The sequence below is a fragment of the Emydura macquarii genome, unplaced genomic scaffold (genome assembly GCF_026122565.2).
Source record: "Emydura macquarii macquarii isolate MOO-44397 ecotype Brisbane River unplaced genomic scaffold, CSIRO-AGI_Emac_v2 contig_3571, whole genome shotgun sequence".
In the NCBI taxonomy this organism is placed as follows: domain Eukaryota; kingdom Metazoa; phylum Chordata; order Testudines; family Chelidae; genus Emydura; species Emydura macquarii.
In genome coordinates, this window is record NW_027133708.1 from 72,336 (window position 1) to 98,230 (window position 25,895).

The 25,895-nt window shown below is 47.3% G+C and overlaps 3 pseudogenes; 1 reads left to right on the forward strand and 2 right to left on the reverse strand.

The window, feature by feature from the left end:
• Positions 1–3,593: 3,593 nt before the first annotated feature.
• On the reverse strand, positions 3,594–6,442 carry LOC137145557 (histo-blood group ABO system transferase 2-like; annotated as a pseudogene).
• An 8,006-nt stretch (positions 6,443–14,448) lies between these two features.
• LOC137145554 (olfactory receptor 14A16-like) lies at positions 14,449–15,346 on the forward strand (annotated as a pseudogene).
• A 6,485-nt stretch (positions 15,347–21,831) lies between these two features.
• LOC137145558 (olfactory receptor 5G9-like) lies at positions 21,832–25,773 on the reverse strand (annotated as a pseudogene).
• Positions 25,774–25,895: the final 122 nt, after the last annotated feature.

Sequence of the window (25,895 nt, forward strand, 5' to 3'; positions counted from 1 at the left end):
ACAATCCTCGCAAAGAAGGGCCTTCCGTGGTGACCATCACCAACCTCACACCTTGGCCATGAAGCTGATAGACTAAAACGCCAGCACCGCCTGATTCCCACGCTGCAGGGCAACATGATGTGGACTCCTCCAGCATGGGAAGTGGCAGCTTTTCTCCCCCAGCTCTGTGCCTAGACGGCTGCTGCCTGCTTCCCAACTGATTTACGGCACCAAATCCCAGCTGCACTTCTGCCTGCGTGTAACAATGGGCCAGTCTCATCCCTCCATTACCGCTCTGTTGCATTGTTTACTCTGTGCTGTGTGGTGCGGTGGTTGCCAGGACACTTGGGCTCTGTTTTTGTTCCTGCCAGTGACCTGCTCTGTGACCGTGGGCCAGTCATTTCCCCTCTTGGTGACTGTTCCCCTCCCTCCCTTTCTCTGCCTTATCAACTAGGCCTTCAAGATCTTTTGGTGAGGGGCCCTGGTCCATAATTTAAAATGTATTGTGGCCCCTAGTGGGATTTTCAGAACCAGCTATACACTGAACAACCCTTCAAATCAATGAAGTTTACGCTCCTAGTGCTTCTGATAACCTCATTAGGTGCTTAAATACCTTTGGAAACATCACCCCATGTCTCGTTATGTGTACGTTCTGCACACCTGTTTACGCTCAGCCAGCAACAGTCTGGAGCTCAACCAAGAGGTAATTCTCTTCCCTATGAGCTCCTATTTATCCTTGAAAGGGGTCATGATAGACAGGCGTTTGCTGCTTGGTTCAGCTCGAATCCAGTGTTTAAAGGGGCTAGTTCATATAAAATATTCTGTGTGCTCTATCAATTTTACTAGTTATTCAGTTGTTAGCTCCTGGCAACTATCCCTTTGAAAGAGAAATCACACAGATGCAAGAGAATAAATGGGTTTGAAATCAAGAAATCGTAATGTTCGCCAATTTTATTTAAAGTTTAAGGCTGGGTGGAAATGTTTGCTGCATTGTTCTTAAAGGGGGTTGGGTTTTCAGCTAAACAACAAATCTCAGAATCTGTCTGCTTTTCTCCAACATTTTAGGATTGTTTTGTAAAGAAACTGAAACCTCAAAAACAAAACGCTTTTGGTTTTGTGATTTAAAAACCCTCCAGTTTTTGGCAGAAAGTTTTCAGTTGCCAAAACTTAAAAGAAAAAGGAAAGGATTTTGAGTTCTCAATGAGAAATCAAAATTTTCCTGAAGGGTGGAAAAATTCCAATCAGCAGCGGGTATCTGATTAAACTGAGAGTAAAAGTCTTCATGAGTTAATAGAGCAATTCATATTTATCATCTTAATTTCCCCTATATTTTGATCCCCCAACATATTTAATTGAAATAGCGAACTTACTGTACGGGTCTTTGTGGATTTTTCCCCAACAGGTGATGCATCCAGTCATCCAGCACCAGGATTCTTTGATCAATATCCATCTCTGTACCAGAATCTAGAAGCTGAAGGCACAGCTATCTGAGAATCCTTCTCCCTCATTCTAAGACTGTCCTGACAGAACCAGACTCAGATCTGCCACTCTCCGCAGATGAGCTGTGTGTAGCTGGCTGTGAGCTGCACTGACATTAAAGAAGCAATGCTGCGGGAAGGCAATTTATCCACATCTGTTTGCTAAGGGCTAGTGGGACTCACTCCCTGGAGCCCTGCACGGCTCAGAAGCAGAGGCCCATAGGCAAAAGTTCAAGACAAGAATTAAGGGTACCTGTTCATGTTATAGTCACTAAGGAGGGAATATTCAAAGAAGTTTACAGGAGTTAAGTGCTTACCTCCCATTAAATCGGGAACTGGGCACTCCTTGGAAGTTCTTTGAGAAATCACAGGCGACCTTTTAGTCAACGGTTGTTCTCATGTAATGAAAGACTTTATCATAATGCATACCCAAAGGAACACAGTCAAGGGGGGGTTGTACATATTACTGCATGTCACTGGGAAAGCAAAAATTACTATGGTTTTGCATACACACAACCGGGCAAAGGGCATTTGGGGTGCCTGGTAGTGCAAGTTCTTGTTCAAGTCACTTAAAGAGACAGATTTAAAAAAATCCCACAGCGTATTTCTTGTTATATGCTAGGGTCAGATGTTTAAAGGTATTTAGGTGCCTAACACCCATTAATTTCAATGAAATGTAGGATCCTAAATCACTTGGACATTGCCATGTTGAGTGGAGCAATGAGTAAGCACTTTAAAAATCTGGCGTATCCAGAGTCCCCAGCTGAGATCAGGGTCCCCTTGCGCTATGTGCTGCAGACATATAACAAGGCAGAGTCTCTTCCCTGAAGAGCGTGCCGTCACACCTGTGTTTTCCCCCTCTGCAGTCCAGCAAGGCCACCCGCTCTATGCTTCCAGCTCCGCAGCCTTCACATCTCTAGGGTGGAGACGTGTGTCTCTCTTCCTTCTTATCGGGGAACTCCCTGCCTACACAAGAAGCTGAGCTTTTGCCTAACCAGAGAGGAGACATTTGCATTCCCCTCCCCCTGGAGATCCCTTGGGAAACCCTCTTTTTGTCTAGCCCTTTGTTTCAAATAATCCTTAGAATCTTCTATCACTTCCCAGGGTTTGCACTGGCCACGTCTGCCTCCTGCAGGCATTACACGTAATCCCACAATAATACATACGCTTTGCATTTGTAATACAATAAACCCAAAGCTACTGAAACGTCATTCCATTAGATTTTTCAAGGATATTGCAGGTAATGGCGATATCTGTCACACATTCTTAGTAGACAAGACTGACAAAGGGGAGGGGAAACTGAGGCACAGAGTGGGGAATGGTTCTGTCCGAGGCCATGCAGGAGGTCATTGTCAGAGCAGGAGCTATTTACTGGATCTTGATGCTTCTCCATAGACATTTGGAGGATTTTGTCTACCTATTTATCCACCACCGTACATTACAGGTCGGAGTATGCTCTGATATTGAAGACTCACTGCGCAGCACATATCTTCAAAAGGCTGGGTTTCTGCATAACCAGAGGTGGAAAATTTACGTTCACGAGCCATTGATATTCCCCAGGCAAACTACTTCCTGCTGTTTGTTCCAAAAGTCCATTCTCATCTGGCACATTGCTCAGTATAGTCCCTTGAAGTCCATAACACATCCCAGGGCTCACATCCCATCTCCTCCTCAAAGAGTTTACATACAATCCCTGACCACTATAATATGTAAATTTAATGCAACAAGGTCTTTCAAGGAGATTGTAGAAAACTGCCAGATTGTTCATGCCATTTCGGCTTCAGGAGAATTCTCTGGTTTTCTTTAGGATTTTGTGGAGAAGTCAACAATGGAGGGGCACACATAATGGCATCAAATTAAAAGAAAAGAGTTGCAGAATAATGTCTAATACAATGAAAAAACAAACAAATGATTCACTTGCTGATGGCCTGTGAAGTTTAGGAGGTGGAAAAGAGAGCTGGAAAGCTATGAAAACACCATCCCTCTCCTGGCTCCCAGAAGTCACATGACCTTTGCATTTAATACAACAGACTCCAAAGATACTTAAAATTTAGTGCAATGACACTTTTTTCAAGGGTACTGCAGGAAATTGCCATATGCATCACAGCATCCGCCCATCTTTCTTTTTTCCTTCCCTCAGTACCTGATTTCTTTCAGATCCTTGTGTACCGAGGACAGTCTCTACCCTTGACAATGGGAGGTATGATCAGCTCCTCATCCCAGTAGTACTCCGGGGACAGTAGGTGTGTGGGCTTGTGGTACACGAGGTATTTATTCAGGTGGCTTTCCTCGTGCCACTTGGCTTCGATGCCGTTGGCTCTGTCCTCCGTGACCCCTTTGAAGCAAGCTGTTGTCAACTTGTAGACCTCAGACATGCTTCCGCCATAGAAGCTGGCCGCATAGTAGAAATCCTCTACCCCGCTGGGGATGGTGGCTCGTGACTCCGGCCATCTCTCATAGGAGTTGTTCTCCCGGGGCTTGGTGTATTGCCAGGAGCTGGTGGTCCCCACCAGCGATCGATGATCTCCACCCCAATGTGCTCGAACTGCTGGACATTGATGTCCATGGAATAAAGATAATCTATTTCATAGCACCAGCGGCTGCGGATGTAGCTGCTGCTGATGTCCATGCGGTTCATGGAGATGTCCTGCCACCCTTCTATGAACCAGAAGTATCTGAAAGGCAAATGAGTGCAACAGTGAACGAAATGAGTTATTAGTGTGGTTTTAGCTGTGAATGTCTTTGTAAACAGGTTATAAAGACTGTCTTGTGTTCACCCCAACCACGGTGTCCTGGGGATCTAATTTCCACAATCTGCAGCTCATTCTTGCTGATGCTACCATGACAAGATCCCTAGAAGAACCTCCATCCTGCTTTTCTTTCTTCTGAAGCACGAGGTGACCTCAGTTTCAAACCTCAGGCCTCTGGATCAAAATGGTTAAAACTTTTCAGCTCCTGGATCCTTTCAGAGTCAGGAATAAGACACACAGGGTTGGTTTCCAATGGGGCTTCAGCATCAGGTGAGTCTCTGGAACAGGTGGACTGGGTTTTGTGTCTTCCTTATCCTGGGTGATTGCTCTAACCCAGCGGTGCTCCAACTTTTTACGAAGGTAACCCATGACTGTGTTTTGTCTTTTTTTGTGACCCACCTCCTCTGCTGCCACCCCCTCTTAGCTCAACGAAGGGGACATTGATCACCTGCAGCACCCCCTCTGCTCAGCATCACATCCCTAATCCTGGCCCCGGGGGGAGACCCAAGGCTGTGAGGGATGGTTTCCAGACTCAACCTGGCTGGGCCCAGCTCTCTGCTCTATCTGTTGCAACATAGCACACGAGGTCAGTGAACCACTCAGGTTTGGCCTGGATGGAGTTAGGTGTCTCAGTACATTTTAAAAATCAGGCCCTTAAGGCCGTGTTGTAATCCCCGGCTTTATATATTATTGTTGCTTTAAGTACCTGCCTCTAGTTTCCTTTCATAGTAGGAAATGGAGATCGGAATCCCCCCTTCAACAATCTTATTTTAGGGCTTAGATCAGACTGGGGTCCATTGGGCCCGATAGCCCCTCTTCGTCATTTGTTCTGGAGAAGATGCAGGTGACCATCTTGTGGACAGTTATGGAGCAACTCATCCATAAGTGACAATTGTATCTACCTACCCACCAACACTTCTATATAGTCTCCTGTATATTTGAGCACACGACATAACAGGCACAAATAATTGGAAATTTCATGACATTTCACACAAACATGTTCACATTTTCCTTCCAGGATCTTTTGTCACTCAGAAACAATGTACGATGTTCACAATGGCTTGGGTTTACAAAGGAGCAGAGAGGAAGGAGTCACATTAAAACATAGTGGCTTGACTGTGTAGCGGCCTTTGAGAAGCCAAATGAGATGACAATTTTTATGCATTGGGAAAAGTGGAAGTGGTAAATGATTTACATAGGAAGCCAGATCAAATTCTAAAATGTAAAATGATAAAAAAAAAAGTTGCATTTCCCCCCTAAAATAAACTCCTTTAAGTGAAAATCGGCCTTTTGCACTTAAAAATAGTGTTTTCTAATGAAAAAACAGCCAACCAAAAAGTCACTTTTAAACAAACTGGCAGTTTTCACAAAATCAAATTGAAATAATTCCGAGACTTCTCTCTATCTATTTTATTACATTGGCAGGGCTAACGCTCTAGGTTCTTACAGTGGTATCATCTCGAATTGCTGAGTTGTTCTGACCTACAAATAATTTTTTAATTTTTAAAAAACATTTATCCACCTGAAAACAAACTGTCGGAAGGGCAGAGCTACTGAGGCTTGTCCACACATGGCTGAGGATATGACATTCTGCTGAAAGAAGATATGCATTGCTGGGATGTAACCATCTGTATTTAGTGCTTTAACCTTCCATAATGGCCAGTAAGAATGAGTTAGACATGGGCAAGTGTACTTTATTATGGGCACTAGAAAAATGAGTCTGGTAGAGTTGTATTCTACGTAGACCGATTCTGGGAGTAATTCCCTTTTAAGGTAATGGCTAAAGAGACATTATTCCTCTCTATGGGCCAACCAGCGAACCACCATAAACATGCATGCTATGGAGACAGTGGAAGATCTCAGAGAAGAGCCATCTTCCACTTTATCAAGCCCTTATCCAGACTCAGTCCTTCTATATATTTATTGCCTGTGTAGCCCACAGAGCTAGCTTTAGCATTTATTTTATTGAGTAGTAACGCAAGGAACCTACAGGTAACCTGTGAGACTCTGACTTCAGCAGTTAGTAGAAGGCCTGAGGACTACGACCTTTGACACAGATAATCACCCCTGAATTTTGGGGAATTGGAAATCGAGTGTTTAAGGGGGAAGCTTGTACATAACGACTCCAGGCAGCTATAGGAATATGAGCTAACACCGGCTTTTGGATATTTTAGGATAGAAACACCTGGTGATGGGGAGGAAGGTGATGGTGATGAAGAAGACAATGAGTAACATTTCCGGCTGTTCTGCAAGGGATGCTGTGAATATATGGATGTTCGGCTGTTCATTCTGTATTATCTCTACCTACTTTGCTGGGTTACAGTGTTTGTGACTTTGCCGAATGCATTAATAAACTATTTAAAACACAGAAAGATACCTGGAGTGTGAGTATGGCAGCTGTGCACATCGAGATTCCCAACTGAACAATAATTTTAATAATACTGGGCCTGATCTTGGGACCAGAATCTGTCGAACCTCAGAGTGATAACTGGGAATGCCTAAGGAATCGATATAACGAATACACAATTCATAGATCAGGCTATACCTCCATGGACCGTCTTTGCTTTGTTTACCATGGCCACAATCTTAACTATGTATTTTGCTCTCTGTTAATGAATGCAGAGCACCCATCCTTGCGGTGGAAGCACCGAGAAGGTCTCATCCAGGTCAACTTGTCTAGGAATGAGAAAGAAAACAGAGAGAAAGAAAGCAGCGGGGACCGGCTGCATACATCGAGGTTCAGGAGAAGGGAAGGGGTGATGGTGGTGGCCGGGGAAGGGGACATTCTGGGAATGGGAGGGGCAGAGGGTGTGAAAGCTGCTGGAAGTGGGGTGAGCCCTCTGTGGGGGCTGCCAGGGTAGGGTGTTGGGGGGGAAGATGCAGGGGTTTGTGTGGACATGTCAGCGCCCCTGCCCCAGGGCTGCAGTGATAAAGGCCCTGATTAGTCTAGAGCCCAGATCCTTTAGGCTGTAATATCTGTGAGGATCTGAGCTGTAGGAGACTTGGTTCAGTGGAATATTTTACTCTCTCTCTCACACACACACACACACCCCGAACTGTCCTCATTCCCTCCAACAGGGAGTAACACACACACGTACACACACACACAAACACACACACACACACACTCTGAGCCATCATCTTTCTTAGTAGAAATGAAGCATTTCAGCACCGTCAGAATGAAATGTTTTGTTTTGATGTGAAATCTTTCATTTTGATCCTCAGCCTTTTGGCACAAAATGGCCAGAAGACGTCGCGACCCGAGTTCAAAACTCTTTTCCAACTCAGGCTGAGAAAGATTTCAATGGAGGCCTTTGATGTCCCAGATCAGCTCCCTAAGTGTAACAGCGGCTAACACCTCAGAGGGATGTTGAATTGTTTCTACCTGAGACCATGTCTACGCTACAAAACTGAATGACCCTAACTGCCTAGCTGCCACTGAAATGACATTGCTTGGGCATGTCTACACTTTGCCCCTTGGGTCAGCGGTGCGCGTTCGCCCCAGAAGTGATTGTACCGATTGTACTGTCAGTGTGGGGAATTGGGGGATGGCTTCCCAAAGCCAGTAACAGTCAACGTCAGCAACACCATGTCTACACTGACACCGCGTCGACCTAACAACATCGATCTTGACTCTACGCCGCTCGTGAAGGTGGAGTTATTGAATTGGCGTAGTGGGCCAGTTACATTAGGAAGAACCAAATTTAAGTGTAGACACATCACTTGTTATGTTGCTGTTAGCTGCCTTGTGCTGACTTAACTCTGTGGTGTAGACCAGGCCAGTGTATTAAGGGTTATATCAAATCATTTTTAAAAAGCATTTTTTTTTCCCGACATCTAGAAAGAGAGTCCAGAGGAAACGTGGATGACGATGTCAGCCTTCACGTATTAGGAAACAATGCTGGCTTACACTCTCTTCTTCACATTATAAACAACCCTTCAAGCTAGAAGGGTTTTAGCTAACCTGAGCTTGGAGCAACTTTTGAACTAGCTGTAAATGTCCTTTTCACTGTTAAGCCCTTCACATTCTCAGTCCATAAAATCTGTTCTCCTGGCTTGGATGGTGGCCAGAAGAAAGGGTAGAATCTCTGTAATGGAAAATTATGGATTAATTAACAAAGATGGAAGTTTTCTTCATAACTCCTGGTTGTTAAAATTTGCTTCTGCCCTGAAATATAAGGATTTTTTCCCTATAAATTTCCGTCCTAGATGTTATAATGGTGGACAATATTCTTATTAAAATAATTCTTTGTCTTTTTTTTTTCAGTCCTGCTGAATTATTTTCCACACCAGTAAGTTTCACAGGTAAACAATATCACATGAAATCGATGCACAGAATGACTGCTGTGATACAAATTACATGAATTGAAGAAGGAAACCCCACCTCAGTTTTATGCTATAATTTATTAATTATATAGTAGTATTATTTTATTACTTTTTTTGTAATAAACAATTGTGAACAATCAGCAACTTCACACCTGCAAATACTCTTTCCCAGTTCAAACAGCCTCTCCAGCATCCCCCAACACCCCCTCTAAATCCTCCCCCCTCTAGATCCTCCCCACTCCCTCCCCCCACGGCAGTGTCCTGTGTTTGGGACCGTGAAGTAGGCTCACCCTAGATAAAGTTGAATTTTAAAGGCACGTTTTCTGTTCCCTTTCCTGGGGTGACTGCACTGGGACCTGGCTCTGGAAGTCTGGATGAGCCACAATTCCAGCTGGGTCTCAGGGGGCAATTCCAGGAGGGCAGAGGGATTTCCTGCCTGGCCAGGGCAGAGGGAGACATGCCCTTTTCACTCCCCTCACTCTGAAGTCTGGGCCTGGAGCTGTGTCACAAGGCTGTGTGAGCTGGGTACATGCTGGGAAAAGCCCTGAGTGGGGGGCCTCAGGCTGGTGCAGAGAGGGGATGAGAGCTCGCAGGCCCCCAGCCCAGCTCTCTCTCTCCTTCCCCTCTCCACCTCTGGACCTTGTGTGCCCAGCTGAGCTGGGCTGAATCTCCCCCGGGGGGCCCAGCCGAGGGACACCCCGTCTCTCTCTCGCTCTATCCGGGTCTCTCTCGCAGGGTCAGGGTCACCCTCCACTGACGGAAGAGGTGCCTGGAGGTTGCGCAGAGTCTCGCTTGCTCAAGTGGGGATGGCTCCGTCAAAGGCAGAGTCGCACCTGCCGACATTCTCCACTCCCGCGGGGTCTGTCCGCCAGCTACCTCGTCCCTGGAGCGCGGGGTGTCCCTCTGCCCCACACGGAGGGAGCCCTCATTGCTCATTGTCCAGCAGGGGGGTCAGCTAGCCTCCTGCACAACCAGAGCAAGAGCCTTGTGTCCGGCAAGTGTCAATGGGAGTGGTTCCCCTGGGCTTTGTCTGTGGGTCTGGGAGCCCAGGAGGGGGCCATCCCTCACTCCCAGGCTGGGGTGGCCGCACGGCCAGAGTGAGACTGCTGTTAGCCCTGCCCCGGGGGGCAGAGAGATGGGGGGCAATCGGAAGCTGCTGGCATTTGATGGGGGAGCTCGTGTCCCCTTGACTCTCACCTCTCAGCTGTTGGTTCAATTTCAGATTTTACTTTTTTTTTTAACTCTTTATTTCAAATTTTAAATCTTATTTTTCATATTTTTCAACTTTTATTTACTTTGTTTCTTTTATATTCTGCTTAGTCCACACAACCAGCCAGCCCCATCTCCACCCCGTCCCTCTGACCATCTGACCAGCCGGCCCCGTGTCCACCGCCTCCCTCTGATCACCCCATGAACCTCTGGGATTTGTCACATCAACTTATTCTGGCCTCTCCTTACACCAGCCCTCTGACACCCCCCCCCCCGCCCCACCAGCCAGCCCCTCCCATCAGCCCCTGTCCCCCACACCCGCCAGCCCCTCCTGCCAGGTCCCTACCCCCCCCCCCAACAAGCCTCCAGTAATACCCGTGGCCACCCCTGACAGCTCCTCCAGTCATACCCCAGGCCCCCCACACTCTACGCCGCCCCCTCCAGCCAGCCCCATCTCCACCCCCTAGTCAGGCCAGACCAGCCGGCCTAGCCAGGCCCCTCAGCCCCACAATCTGGCCAGTCCTTCCAGCCAAGCCCCCCCCAGCCCCTGCAGCCCCTGCAGCCTGACCCCTTGCCTCCTGCTCTGGCCTGCCCCCATAGCTGGGCCTCTCCCCCACCTCTCTGCACACTCCAGCTGACCCCTCCAGCCAGACCCTTCACCCCCCTCACTCTGGCCAGTCCCGGCTGCCAAGCCCTTTTCCTGCCTCCCCTCCCCCAACTCCTTCGCCAGATCTTTCATCCCCCCCGCGCACACACTCTGGCCAAGCTGCCCAACCAGACCCCTCGCCTCCCATCCCACTGCATCCAGCACCTGCCCGACCCCCCACAGCCAGACCCCTCGCACTGTTAAACAGGACTAGAGTCCTTCGCTTGCTTGCTTGCTTTTTTCCCTAATCCTAACCTCACTCCTCATCTCCCCAGCCAGGTTGTATCTGTTGGGTGAGGGGGTCGGCAGGACTGTAGTCCGCTTCCCCTCCCCCTGCGCACCCAGTCCCCTGCTGGGGTGGGGCTGATGGGGTCTTCCAGAGCAGTGGGACTGGGAATGCGAACCCCTGGAGGTATCTAGGGAAGTTCCCTCTCCCAGACCTATTGTCTCAGGCTCTGGGCAGACTCAGGCTGGGCTGTAGTGGCTCTGGGCAGACTCACACAAGCTGGTGTTTCAGGCTGTGGTGGTGCAGCATGAGGTGCTGGCTGTCAGACCCGGGCACTGGGCCTGTTGATCGGACTCTGTTTGAAGAAAAGGGTATTTCACCCATATCTACAAACATCATCAAATAAAACCCCACCCTTCACATCCGAGCTGGTGCTTCAGGCTGTGGTGGTGCAGCATGAGGTGCTGGTCCTCAGGGTGTCAGTGTGGCAGACCCTGGGAGCTGGCAAACTGGGGACTCTGCCTGTTCCCACAGGCCCAGCCTGGTGGGAGGGGCTGGTCCAGAATATTAATGAAATGGTAAAAAGTTTGCATATCAAATACATTTAAAACTTATAAAAATGTTTGAAGAAAATGTGACGATATTTTGCCCCCCAGGGCACCCAGATCTACAAACATCCAGTAGGAGCTCAAATAAAACTGACTCATTCAAATAACCCTTATTTACACCATCCATTGTGAATTCTTCCTCCAGTGCCCGGTCTTCTCCCCCCGGTTACAGTTGGGGCAACTGAGGCACAGACAGCTGAGCTGATTCAGTTGCATAGCTGGGCTTAGATCACAAGAGCTCCAGGTGACTTGACTTCCTCTCTATAACCCTTGCTGCCTGGCTGCCCTTGTTATCGTTGTAGGCTGGGATTGTCAAGGCAGTCAAAGGGAGTTAGGCCCCCAAGACGTGCATGCCTTACTCTCCCTTAGGCTCCTTTGCAAATCCCAGCCTTCATATTTCTGGAAGTCAAGAGAAGCCCAGGCCTTGGAAGATGCCAAGAGAGACCCAGAGCCAGAATTACAAAGGGGTTTAGGCATCTAAAGAAGCTGATAGTTGCCTAGTGGGATTTGCAGTAACATTTCAGCAAGTTAGGTGCCTAACTCCCATTGGATGTCCATGGGACTTAGCTACATGGCTCATTTAAGAGCTTTGATACATCCCAGTGCATCCCTGTCTCCATCTTTAAGTGCCCAAATCACCCGGTAATCCTGACCCACTGAAAGCACAGAAGCTGGAGTCAGGAAATCCTAGGGCCAGGCAGGGGGTCAGACTAGAGGAGCAGAATGGCCCCTTTTGGCTTTAAAATTAATGAGTCTTTGAAGTTTTGCCTCTGGGCCTCTGCTTCTGAGCTGTTCAGGTCTCTCGGGAGTGAGTCCCACAAGCCCTTAGGAAATAGACACAAGTAAATCACTTTCCCGTAGCATCGCTCCTTTAATGCCAGTGACGCTCAAAGCCAGCTACACACTGCTCAGCTGCAGAGAGCAACCGGTCTGAGTCTAGTTCTGTCAGGTCATGCTCAGCGTGAGGAGTGAAATGACTCTTACACACTTGTGTCCTTGGTATCTAGATAGATCGATCGATAGATAACGACCGAAGAATCCTGGAGGTGGACGACTGAATCCATCACTTGTTGGGAAAAATCCACAGCGGCCAGTACAGTAAGTGTGCTATGTCAATTAAATGCGTGTGGGGGTTAAGATACAAGGGACACAGATCAGACTTTTTGTCAGAACTCATTTAAGCATTTTCCTATTAAGTTACTCAAACAAACAGAGATAGTCAGAAGAAAAAAAACTCCTCCTGTAGAAAATGTGGATTTTTCATCAAAAAGCCCAAACCCTTTTTTTTTTTTTTTCAGCTTTAGGCAGCTGAAAGCATCCAGGTGAAATTTGTAGATTTTAGATGAAAACCAAACAAGATTGCTTTTTGAGTATTCAGCTTTCCAACACAAGAACAGATTTTCAAGGAAAGCAGATACACTTTGTGAAAAATGTTGGTTTGCTAAAAACCCAGTTTTCCTCCAAAAGAGCAACCAATCAACCAAACACCCAAAATTCAACTGAAATTGTCCAATAAGATTTAAACTTTAAACAAAGGTGGGAAACTTTAACGTTGTCTAATAACACTGTAACAGGAAACACACTGGTTCTGTTGCCTCTGCTTTGATTTCTGTAAAACTGTGTGAATAGCAAAGCTGATACCCACAGGATATGTTTTCCATGGATTAGGACTTTTGAACCCAGTTTCAGAGTTGACAGCCCAGCAGCCAAATCTATCTATCCTGACATGGAGCTTAGATAGACAAGGAGGAGGTCAATGGTGTTAGAAATAACCAAACAGGTTGTCCCTGGGGTGGATTGGGGAGACAGAACCCTTTATTGCCTGCTCGTTCTACCTCGACACCACAAGTGAGCAATGAGGGGGGTTACTTTACAATCCTTTTACCCATAACAGTATGTAAATGTATACATTTCCAGCAACTCCCCATAGACCCTTATTTGGTTACATGGACTCCTATAAAATGAATATTAACAACTACATAATGAATATGTTTGTGTTTAAAGAATTACCTCACAGAGTGCAGGTGCATTACCTTAAAAACTAACGTTCTTTAAGATACGCAAGGGAGGGAAAGAAGATAATACTCTTTTCCCACCAAAGGCCTTGCACAGGAGGGGAGATAGTTATTTTGTTAGCCTTATCCCCTGAGCAGATGGCCAGGAAGGGAGGGAAAGAAAAGAGACAACACAACTCTAACTAGAACTCACACAATTACCAGAAACAAGGTTTGCCCGTGCCATGACCCCGTTCCCTGTAGCTTAGGCCTGACCATTTGTCCAGCTTTAACTCTTCACTCTCCTACAAATGGGACTAGAAACCTCTTTGTCAAGCACCATATCCAGGCTCCATCACTGCTGGCAGCTGAGCACAAATATAGTAACTAGGTGCACAGAATAGACATATCATAAGGCACAGCCCATCCCCCAAAGAGCTCAGAGTCCTAGTAGACAAGGCAGAGGAGGGGAGAGAGGGAAGGAGAGTCCCAGGGAGGACAAGTGACTGGCCCAAGGTCACACAGCAGGTCAGTGGCAGAGCCAAGAACAGACCCCGGGTCTCCTGACTGCCACTGACCCTCACTGCACAGACATAAAATCACAAAGGGAAACGATACAGCACAGCAGTAACTGAGCCATGCTACTAACGCATCGTGACATCGCTATGTAAACGTGGGTGGCCCTGGGGGCCATAAATCCATGTGTGATCTGGCTGCAGGCTGTCTGTGTGGTGCTGGGGTAGAATCAATACAGCAGAGCTGCCATGTAGGACACTGGGTGTGTCTATGTCGTATTTCCCCTGGCAATGGGGCTCAGGCTGGGCTCGTGTTTTAGAATTTCAGTTCCAGGCCCAACCTTCCAGCCTGCTTTTGGTCACAATAGAGGGACTTTCTTTCTCTGGTAGGAATGTAGGATTCAGCTTGTATTTCGTTCCATCTTCTGAACCAGCCAGGTCGTGGCTCAGATCTTCACAGGTGTGAACTGACCCAGTTCCCAAGACGTGTGTGGATTGACATCAGAGGGATAACGCACCGCACTAGTCATCTCATTCTCCGCAGCGAGGAGCCCTCACCGCCCCTGCTCAGTGGGTGTGATCAGGGCTGTGCTCGGACAGTCACATCATCAGTTATTATGGAGAAAGGAATCGGGGTCATTCCCTCGGTCACTCTAATCCTCACCGTTGCCCTTCTCCTTCCCTCCGCAGGCAGGACACAATGTGCTGAGGAAGAAAATGTCCAACCGAACCACCGTGACCGAGTTTCTTCTCCTGGGATTCTCTGAGGTGCGGGAGATGCAGATTTTACACCTTGTGGTGTTTCTAGTGGTTTACCTGGCAGCCCTGATGGGGAACCTTCTTATCGTCACAGTCACAGCCCTCGACCGCCACCTTCACACCCCCATGTACTTCTTCCTGAACAATCTGTCCATCCTAGACATTGGCTCCATCTCTGTCACCATCCCCAAATCCATGTCCAATTCCCTCATGAACACCAGGTCCATTTCTTATGCTGGATGTCACCCAAGTCTTTTTCCTCATTTTCTTCATGGGAGCAGATCTTTTCTTTCTCACTATCATGGCGTACGATCGCTACGTCGCCATCTGCCAGCCGCTGCACTACGAGAGAGTGATGAACAGGGGAGCTTGTGTCCAAATGGCAGCTGGGGCCTGGGCCAGCGGTGTTCTCTATGCTGCACTGCACACTGGGAACACATTTGCAGTATCCTTCTGCAGAGGCAACAAGGTGGATCAGTTCTTCTGTGAAATTCCCCAGCTCCTCAAGATCACCTGCTCTGACTCCAACCTCACTGAAACTGGGGTCATTCTCTTTAGTGTCGGCTTATTGTTAAGCTGCTTTGTTTTTATAATTGTGTCATATGTTCAGATCATCAGCACAGTGCTGAGAATCCCCTCGGAGCAGGGCCGGCATAAAGCCTTCTCCACCTGCCTGCCTCACCTCACTGTGCTCTGCTTGCTAGTTTGCACTGCTGGCTTTGCCTACCTGAAACCCCTCTCCAGCACGATATCATGGCTGGATCTCGCGGTGGCTGTTTTCTATTCCGTGCTGCCTCCAGTGATGAATCCCATCATCTATAGCATGAGAAACAAGGAGATCAAAGCTGCCTTGAGGAAACTGACAGGGTGGTGGTTACCCACTAAAAATTAAAGGTCCATCTTCCTCCTTTGAGTGTGATTTCATTCTGTGTCTGTATAGAAATGTAATCAATAGATGACATTAATGTCTCTGTGAAAACATGTTTTGCAATCTCCTTACATGCAAAGGGGTATTTACACTGACAAAACTGCAGACAAACTCAAGTCAATGGAGTTACTGTAGATTTACAGAAGTGTAAATAAAATCAGAATCTATTTATCTATCTCCATGTCTATCTTAGGTTTTTGTACTGCCACCCATCCCCAGGCTATCTGAACACCTTCCAGATAAAATCAGTACCCAGATCAAAGTCTAGTGGACTGCGTGAGATCTCTGAATCTTCTCCTTTTGGGTGTATAACCTCTGCTTGAGGTATGATGGCTGTTGGTTTAGTGTTTGCTCATGTAACTCAGTGGGATATGACGGTATGAAATGTCATATCTGTGGATTTATTGGCAAGCTGATGGGACAAGGCCGCTCTTTCTCAATGGCAGCGTGTTGTGCTGTATTCCAGACAGCTGCCCTGCCTGGGACAGGTGTTTGACACCTTGCTGAAGGACCACCACTGACAGCCATCAAGACTAGTCTTTGGGGTCATTGATTTTTATGGTCTCTGAATGATTTCCCTTCCCCCCTCCAGGGAAAATGATCCGATAGCAGATAGAACATCACAGTTTGAACCCATATCACAGAGACAGGGGCCTGGTGAACAGGGCGTTTTTGCTCTGTGCAGGGAGGGGCTGAGTGTAAGGGGACTGTTGGCCCCTTACTGAAACTTAGTGGGTCATCTTAGTGGGCCATCTCTCAGTACCAAAGGACAGGGGAAGGGAGGGTGGGAAATCAGGGCCCTGAGATGGACAGCCCCCAGGGCCAGTGCAGAAAGGCCAATATCCAGATCTTCCTGATTGACAGGGCGGGCAGGCCAATGTGGGGGGGGATGTCCTCTGTGTGAGCTGGAGCTGCCTGCAGAGAGCGGGGCCAAGCAGAGAACAAAGCAGCACCTGAGACACGGGAACCAGTGGCTGGGAGGTCAGAGAAGCCCAGGGAGCTGAGCTGAGCAGACCCACCGCAGCAGAACCAGAGGGGCCCGAGGTGCAGCCCAGAGAGCCAAGCTGAGCTGAGCCACATTGAAGCAGGGCGGGGCTGGAACTGGGACTGGAGCCGTCTGGAGCCGGGTGTGGTGAGCATCTGGGGAGAGCGAGGGGGATCCTGGGCACAACTGAGAATTGAAGCCAGTTCTCCTGAGTCTCAGACCACTGCCGGCCATGAGATAAATGCCAGTGGAGAGAAGAAAATTATAGGGCCTGGGATTGTTAAAAGGGGCTGAAGGGAGCAGATGAAATTCCAGGGGATCTGGGCACCCAAATCCTTTCAACCCCTTTGAAAATTGCACTCATAATAGAGGGGATGTTTGATCAGCTTTATTTGGGAAAAAAGCATATTTTACAAAGGACAAATCTCTGCCCTGCTGCTTTCCTGCATGTGGGAAAACCCGCAGTGCAGAATACAGGCAAAGAGCTCAGGAGGGGATGGATGCAGGCTGACAATCTGATGGTTCACCATGCCCCGAACAGAGACTTCCATATACTTGGGTGTGTTGACTTCAGGGGAATTCCCACGCCTTCTGGAAAAGCACTGAAATGCTCTGCGATGTTCTCATTGGCTGCAAAAGGTCAAGGAGTCCATTAGGCCACATTCATCCTCAGTCTAAATCCATGGGCTTTAGTCATCATGGCTGGCTAACTGGCCATCAGGTCCCTAAGTCGCTTTTGAAAATGGGAGCCTTTTAGGGGCAGATTTTTAAAGGTCGTTAGGTACCTAAAAATGCAGATGGGCACCTCAACGGGGTTTTCAAAAGAACTTAGGCCCTTAATTCTCCTGTAAATCAATGGGATTTGGGAGCTTAACCTTACGTAGGCACTTTTGAAAATCTCACTCGGCACCTAGGAGTCTTCAAACACCTACCTGGCTTTTAACAATGACCCTAAGGCCAGGTCTACAGTGCAGTATAAGCCTCAGGTTTGAATTTAGGCTCAAGCGTAATCCTTCATCCATCTGCACACAAGTGTTGGGAAACCAGCACTTGGACTCAGGGCCCCAGAACCCCATGGGGTGGAGAGTCCAAATCTGAGTGAATCCAGGAGCCAGAGTTCAAGCCCTATTGCTTTGAAGTCTAGATACAGCCCCCACTGGATTTGTAGTCTGGGAGTCCGCCAAAAATATCCCACAATCCCAAGAGCCAATTTCTTTTGTCCACTAGACAGTCCAGTGTGGTTGACCACTCAAGTTTTCCCACATGCACCATGAACATAGGGCTAGAGTGGCCCCGGTTTGGAAGGGCGCTAGGAAGTCTGGGCAGTTGAATTCAGGCACAGATAATGCACGGTAAATGCTGAAGCCACAGTTTGGGACCAGGGTTCGACAAACTAAACCTGGAGCTGCAAATGAATGTAGATGCTCAAGCCCTAGGTTAACTAATCCAGGGTCTGCTAACTCAAGTTCTGCTATCCCTGAGCTTACGCTGTAGTGTAGACAGACCCTAAGTGACTTTGGCACCTAAATTCCATGTTCACTGAAAGTTACTCCAATGTTTTCCCTTCACAAGGAGGGTTCATATTTCATGCATAAGCCGGTGATGAAAATGAGAAGTTTTAGATTGTGATTTGCTTTGGAGAAGTAACGCATGCACAGATGTGAAATGAGACCCTTGGTATCAAAACCCCAAGGGGAGGATGTAGGCAGAGTGTAAAAAAAATAATCCCAGGAATAAGGTAACTAGACAAAACTCCAGTTGAAGAGATGGGCCTGATTCACCTCTATACATCAGGACAATTTCTCTTCCGCTCTTGCTCTCATACATATCAAGCCCCACCTCTTCCTCATTTACTCTCCCATTTAAATTATCCTTAATTTAAAGATAATTAATTTAATTTATCTTTAATTCTGTCATTCAAAACATAGGAAAAATCATTACATAGATAGATAGATAGATAGATAGAGCGTAATGTGGTTGCAATATCTAACAGTTTTGAGAATTTATGAATAACCAATATAGAGCGTACCAAGCGTACCTTACTCCCGATTCTGTGCCTACACTTCACATTCTTGAGTGACATGGAAATTTTCTTGGGGCCTGGTGATTTTTAATTCTTGTTTGTCTGGGTGCTGGATGTTGATGTGTGTGAAAGGTGCATTTGCTCTGTTCTTCCTCCATTTGCTTTAATATAATACAAATGAAAACCCTAAAGAAAAGACAGGTCTTTCTGTTCCACTTTGGATAAATGATGAAAGAGCCATTTGGCCAGAAGGAGAGAGGGGAAAGAAAAAGTAAGAAAGAAAAAGCAAATGACTCTAGGCCTGTTCAATAGTGCGAGGGGTCTGGCTGTGGGTGTTGGGCAGGTGCTGGGTGCAGTGGAGTGGGGGACAAGGGTTCTGGCTGCAGGGGGTGTGGCCAGAGTGTGTCGGGGGACAAGGGGTCCAGCAGCAGGGACTGGCCAGACTGAGGGGGAGGGGACGCAGCTGGGAGTGACTGGCCAGTACAGGGGGTGAAGAGTCTGGTTGCAGGGGCTGACAAAGTGGAGGGGCAGAGGTCTGGCTGGTGTGGGGGGATAACGAGGGGCTTGGCTGGAAGGACTGGAAAGATTGGAATAATGAGGGGCCTGGCTAGGCGGGCTGGTCTGGCCTGACTAGGGGGTGGAGATGGGTCTGTCTGGAGAAGGCCAGCCGAGAATGTGGGGGGCCAGGGGCCTGGTGGGATGGGCTGGCTGGTGGTGGGGGGGGGGGGATGTCAGAGGGCCTGGTGGGAGAAGGGGCGAGAATATAAAAGAAATATAAAGTAAAAAATACTATTTTTTCTAAAGAGCTTTGAAATATATATACACTAAAGTTTCAAACTTAAAATACATAGTAAAATACAGAATTCAAAAAAGAGTGAAATCTTCAACTGAACCAACCCCTGCCGGGTGTGTCAATGGGACGTGAGCTCCCCCATCACACGTCAGGAGCTTCCCAGTGCCACCCAGGGCAGGGCTAACAGCAGTCTCACTCCGGTCATGTGGCCACCCCAGCCTGGGAGTGAGGGGGGGCCCCCTCCTGGGCTCCCAGACCCACAGACAAAGCCCAGGGGGAACCACTCCCATTGACACTTGCCGGACACAAGGCTCTTGTTCTGGTTGTGCAGGAGGCTGGGTGACCCCCCTGCTGTACAATGAGCAACTTTACTCTTTACTTCAAGTTTCAAATTTTATTTGACATTTTTAAACTTCTTAAAAATTAAATTATTTCAATTTACTTTATATTTCTTTTATATTCTGTCCAGCCCCTCCCACCAGCCCCCTGATCCCCTCCCCCCACCAGCCATCCACTCCCACCAGCCCCATCTCAACCCCCCCACCTAGGCCAGACCACCCAGCCACGCCCCTCACACTCTGTCCACCCCTTGAGCCAGTCTCTTTACCCCTCTAGCGAGCCCCTCCAGATGACCCCCTTATTGCCACCCCCTCTCCAGCCAGCTCCTCCAGCCAGACCTGCCTCCCGACAGCCTGCCCCAGATGGCCTCTCAGCCCCACCTCTGGCCAGCCCCTGCAGACCATCCCCCTGCCCTGACAGATTTTCAGCCCCTCCAGACAGGCCGTTCGCCCACCCCACCTCATCAAGCACCTGCCTCCATGACAACCTGGCCCCTCGCTCTAGTGAACAGACTCTAGAGCTGCTTTCTCATTTTCTTTCTCTCTTTCATTCTCTCTCCTTGTGGCCAAAAAACTCTCTTACCATCTAGCCACAGTGGAACAATGAAGTCTCTGTCTTTTCTTCAGGGTTTTTATTTTATGTTGTATTAAAACAAATGGAGTAAAATAAAGAAGAAACACAACTTTCAAACACATCAGCACCAACACCTACACAGACAAAAATAGAACATGATCAGGCCCCATGAAATTTCTGATGTCACTCAAGAATGTGAAGTATAGGCACAGAATCAGGAGTTGGGTGATCCATAAATGCTCCACACTGTTATGTATAAAGGCCCCTTGAAATTACCATTTTCTGGAGCAGAAAAAAAATAATTTGGTTGCCCTATCTATCTATCTATCTATCTAGATGGCTGGCACAAAGAAGACATATAATTAGACTATGGAGTTCATTACCAACAAGGGGAGACACTGAGACAAATAAATGGAGCAACATTTGGAAAAAGATTAAATGAGAATACCAAAATGTTAGTCTCTGTGCTTAAAATGAAATTAAAGACAGTCTATGACTCAAAGTGCTTAAATATAATAGATAGAGACACTGGAGATGATGATGATGATGATGATTGATGATGATAAAGTAGTCCAAAATTAGTGGTTTGGTTCTGTACAAACATTGGAGATGGCCCCAGGAAAAAAAAATTTCCATCAGACAGGAAATTCTATATTTCAGTATTTGTTTTAAATCCCAAAATAGGCCCCAAAGAAGAAATGTGAACATTTTTACAAAACGAAAAACTCTAAAATGTTTGGCTGCAGAAATGTCTGAGGCATATCATTTTGACATTTTTCACTGAAACCAAACATTTCCTTTCAAGTGTCCGTTTCATTTGAAACATTTCACTTGGAATGAATATTTTGACTTAAAATGACGTGGAGATGAATCATTTCATTCTCAATTGGCAATAAAATGTCAATTCAAAATGAAAGTTGTGATTTAAATTTGAGATTTTGAAACAAAAAAACAAACATTTCCTGTTGAGAGGAGAAGTTGAAATGGAACCTTGTTCTACTACTACTTCTACTTCTATTTCTTCTTTCCAAGGAAAATCACAGCTTTTTCTTCAAAATTCAGATTTCCCCACAGAAAATTTCTATCATGATATAACCAAATGTTCAGACTGGGGGAAAAAGCAGAACTAAGAAACATGAAAGCACTCATGACTCCTGGCATGAAGAATTTACAGTGCAACAGAGTAAGGCGTAGGACACCCTACGAAAGCAGGAGGTGAGAGGGTAAAAGTTGTGAACATTGATGAGAAAGAGAGACAGGTTTCTCCTTAAAATATTCCCATTTTTCAACCAGCTGTATTCATTTTGTGTGTGAAAGAAGAAATTCTGCCAGTGAAAATGGGAGAATTGTTATCTGGGACCAAGGTTATTCCATGAACACTAACCGATCACGGGAAGAGATATGGCACTAGCAGTGGGCACACAGATGGAATTGTTCTTATGGACTTTAGATTGGGACTGGGCCAATCAAGCTCCAATGTCCGGCTCTCCACAGCCTTTTCTGGCTGAGCCGTAGGCACATTTCTGGGACTTAAACCATCTAATTGAATTGGAGTTGGGCACCTAACCGCTGTCGGCACTTTGAAAACCTCAGCCTATTGGTTGACCCCTCATTTACCCCAGTCCACATCCTCTTTCAGCCAAACTTTGACTACAAGTGTTGCATTCTGAGTCACATCTTTATACACAGAGGCAAGATCCTCAGCTAACACATCGCCGTGTAGGCCTGTTGATTTTGGGGCAGCTGAGAGACTTGCATTTCACCAGTATTTTCCCTAGAGCTGTTTTCACTTCCTTGTTTTTCAGGCTGTAGATGATGGGGTTTAGCATGGGTGAGAAGATGATGTACTGGATGGAGAGCATTTCATCCAGCAACACAGAGGAGACTGAGCTGGGTTTTGTGTACCGGATAATACCTGTTAGGTAGAATAAGCCCACCACAATCCGGTGGGAGCTGCAGGTGGAGAAGGCTTTACACCTGCCCTCTGCTGAGCGTATCCTCAGGATGGAGGAGAGGATGTGAATGTAGCAGACCAGGGTGAGGAGGAAGGCGCTCAATCCCAGTATCACAATACAAGTAAGAAGCACCACTTGATTGGTGAGGGTCTGAGTGCAGGACAGTTGTAGCAGAGCAGGGAGCACACAGCTGAAATGGTTGATTTGATTGGGCCCACAGAAATGCAGCCTGGGGGCAAACACTGTGTGAAGCAGGGCTTGGAAGATGCCAATTGCCCATGCACCACTCACCAGCTCAACACAGATCGCTTTGCTCATCGTCTCCACGTAATGCAACGGGTCACAGATGGCAACGTAGCGGTCACAAGCCATGGCCGAGAGAATGAAAATTTCTGTACCAGCTGCAAGGACAAAGAAGAACAGCTGAGCAATGCAGCCCTCGACAGAAATGGTTTTGTGCTCGTCTAGGGAATCACCAATATCTGAGGGACAATGGCTGAGGAATAGGAGATATTGACCAAGGATAAATGGAGCAGGAAGAAGAACATGGGGGTGCAAAGGCAGAATCAGCTCTTATCACCAGCATGATCATCATGTTCCCCCACAGGGTGATGATGTAAATAACTAAAAAGAGCAGGAAGAGGAGCTTCTGTCCTGGCTCTGTCCCCTGCCTCGTCTGAAGGCTCAGGCTCAGCTGGGCACCTCAGCTCTCTTGGGTCCCTGAGCACATGAGAGACATGCTCACACTTTCTCCTCTTCAGCCCAGACCCCCACTGGACACTGCCACCCACCCATCAGGGTGACCTGATGCAGTTCCCAGAGTCTGGCCCAGTCTCAGCTGCCTCTGCAAAATGCCCTTGGAGATGGTTCTGGTTGGGGGTGATCTGAGACATCCCCCCACAGCAGTGGGCCAGCCCAGGGCCAAGCTGGCTGGAGTGGCTCATGAACGTGAATACCAACCTCCGGGCAGATGGTTACCAGCCATGGCACAAACCCCAAACTGGCTGCATGACCTATAACTAGATTTCACCAAGTACCAAGTGCGAACGCCTGAAGCACTATAAGAACCTCAGCATGGGGTCACAGACAGTCCCTTGGGCACTCCGGCCTATCTTGCCACCTAGGCCAGCTTGCTTTTGTGATAGACGGTCCCTTACACCAAGAATAACAACACTATTCAGGCTAACACACACTGATTCCCAGTCCCACAGGTGAGCCAGGCTGGGTTCCAGTCTTCCAGTGTTCGGTGAGGCCTACGGGCCCTGACATGAGCTGGTGCCTGATCTGCAAGCACCACTCCCATGGAGATGGCTGTGTTTCCTCCTGGGCTCCTCATTTTATCAATACTAAGCGTGAATCTCCATGTGGCTGGAGCACAGGACTTATGAGGAGAGGCTAAGGGAACTGGGCTTGTTTAGTCTGCAAAAGAGAAGAATGAGGGGGGATTGATAGCGGCCTTTAACTACCTGAAAGGGAGTTCCAAGGAGGATGGGGCTAGGCTGTTCTCGGTGGTGGCAGATGACAGAACAAGGAGCAACGGTCTCAAGTTGCAGGGGGGAAGGTCTAGGTTGGACATTAGGAAAAAGTTTTTCACTAGGAGGGTGGTGAAGCACTGGAATGGGTTACCTAGGGAGGTGGTGGAATCTCCATCTTTAGAGGTTTTTAAGCTGAGGCTTGACAAAGCCCTGGTTGGGATGATATAGCTGAGGTTAGTCCTGCTTTGAGCAGGGGGTTGGACTAGATGACCTCCTGAGGTCCCTTCCAACTCTAATATTCTATGATTCTATGTGCTTCTGAGACCCTTTGGAATTTTACAGATGTTTGACAATAAGAAGTTATCCAATTCATGGCTTGTGCTAAATTCGTCACAAACATCTTCTGCGGCCTCACTCTGGTAAGTAAGCCATGTTCAGGAAAGGGGCACCGTGACATGCAGGGGAGGTGCTGGTGTGAGTAAGAACTTCCTGAGTGAAAAAGGGTACCTTGGAATGAGAGCTAAAAGTACTCAGTGCTGCATTTCAGACATTCATAGCAAGCAGCCCAGCCTGTGCTTATACAGCACCAAGCGCAACGTAACCCTGGGCCACAACTGGGCTCCTGTGTGCTACCCTAGCACAAATACTAAATAACCTTTATCATATAAGCAGGAAAACTGGTTAGAGTATTTTTTCCCGCAATTAAATTTTGATGAAAATATTGACTATCCACCAAAAACTGGAAACCTAACATTTTCTGCTGAAAATGGAAAAATATTTTGGAAACAAAACAAAACAAAACAAAAACCAGAGAAAGAAAGAAAGAAAGAAAGAAAGAAAGAAAGAAAGAAAAAGCAATTTAACACCCCAAAATATTAGTGCAATAACCAATTTTTGGACACATTTTTAGCTTTTCCAAATAAACTTTTTGAGGAAAGCAGACAATTAGTCTAAACTTTGTCCTGTACTCAAAAACCCAATTTTCCTTCCAAAAAGGTTATGACAGAAAACGTTTGATGAGCCCCAGTGAGGAGGTGGAAGCAGAGAGATGTCAGGTGGGTTTGGAAAAGTGGCTGCGTCACAGCTGTTGTTTGTGCTATGGACACAAAAGTCCCAGCAAGAACTCCCCAGACTCAGTCATTTAAATGTCGCTCACAGGCGCAGTCAAGGGAATCAGCCTGCTGCTGAAAAGGTACAAAAATCACCACTTCAGCAGGACCATGTTGTTCCAGAAGAGATCGCAGCACCTGCACATCCCTCCATGGATACCTGGGCTCTTTATGGGGAGAATCCTAGTTCTAATTAAACTGAGCCATGGGTCCTTAATCCTGGTCACCTAACCCTGAGAAATAGAGGGCATCACTTCAAGCTGCAAACATCCTGGAGCTTCAGGTAAGATCTATCCCCGACAGTTCCTGCCTTGCACTGATTTTACTCCTTCCAGTCAGGGCTACCCATCGTTTGTAGGGTTTTTTTTTCCAAATTGATTTAGGTTTGTAATTTGTCTCAACCCCACCTCATTTTGCATTAAATAGTTTATTACAATCTATGTGCTATTCTATACGGATTCTTATACAACACTTTTCACTGTTGTATCCATTGGAAGTCGCGGCTCGATTCTCCCCTGCTTTCTGACATGTGTTGTCAGTTACACATCTATAAAGTGACTGCGTCATCTCCCTTTCATCTTTGAGCTCATTAAACGTGCTGCTGTCTGCAATCACTGACTGGAGTTCCTGTTTTCCAGTACTATCCTACTTCCTCTCTAATCTGCTTTCCATCCCTTGCACTCCACTGAAACCCCTCTCACCAAAGTCTCAAATGGCCTCTTCCTAGCCAGATCTCACAGTCAGTTCTCCAGTCTCCATTCTCCACCGCTTTCATCTATCAGCCACTTTCGAAAGCACAGACCATGCTTTTTGAAACCCTGTTCTGCCCTGGTATCTGTGACTCTGTCCTCTCCTGATTCTCCTCCTACCCTCTAATCACAACCTCTCCAACTGACAACTGACGAACTTACCTCTCTACTCCAGACCTGTCTCCTTCTGTCCACACTGCAATCTTGCCCCATCTCTCTGACACCTCCTTGTGGCTGTCTAGCCATCAGCTCAGCATGGATCTTGGATCTGTCCCCCGCCCCACGTCCTCCCCACTGCATCCTCTTGGCATCACTGTGGACAGCTCCGTCATCCTGCCTGTCACTGAGGCCCATCACCTTGGTGTCATCTGCAACTTCTACCTCTCGCGAAGGCCTCACACCTAGGATAGGTCTAAATCTGGCAGATTCTTTCTTGAAAACGTCTCTAAGATACGGCCTTGCCTATCCCCCCATCA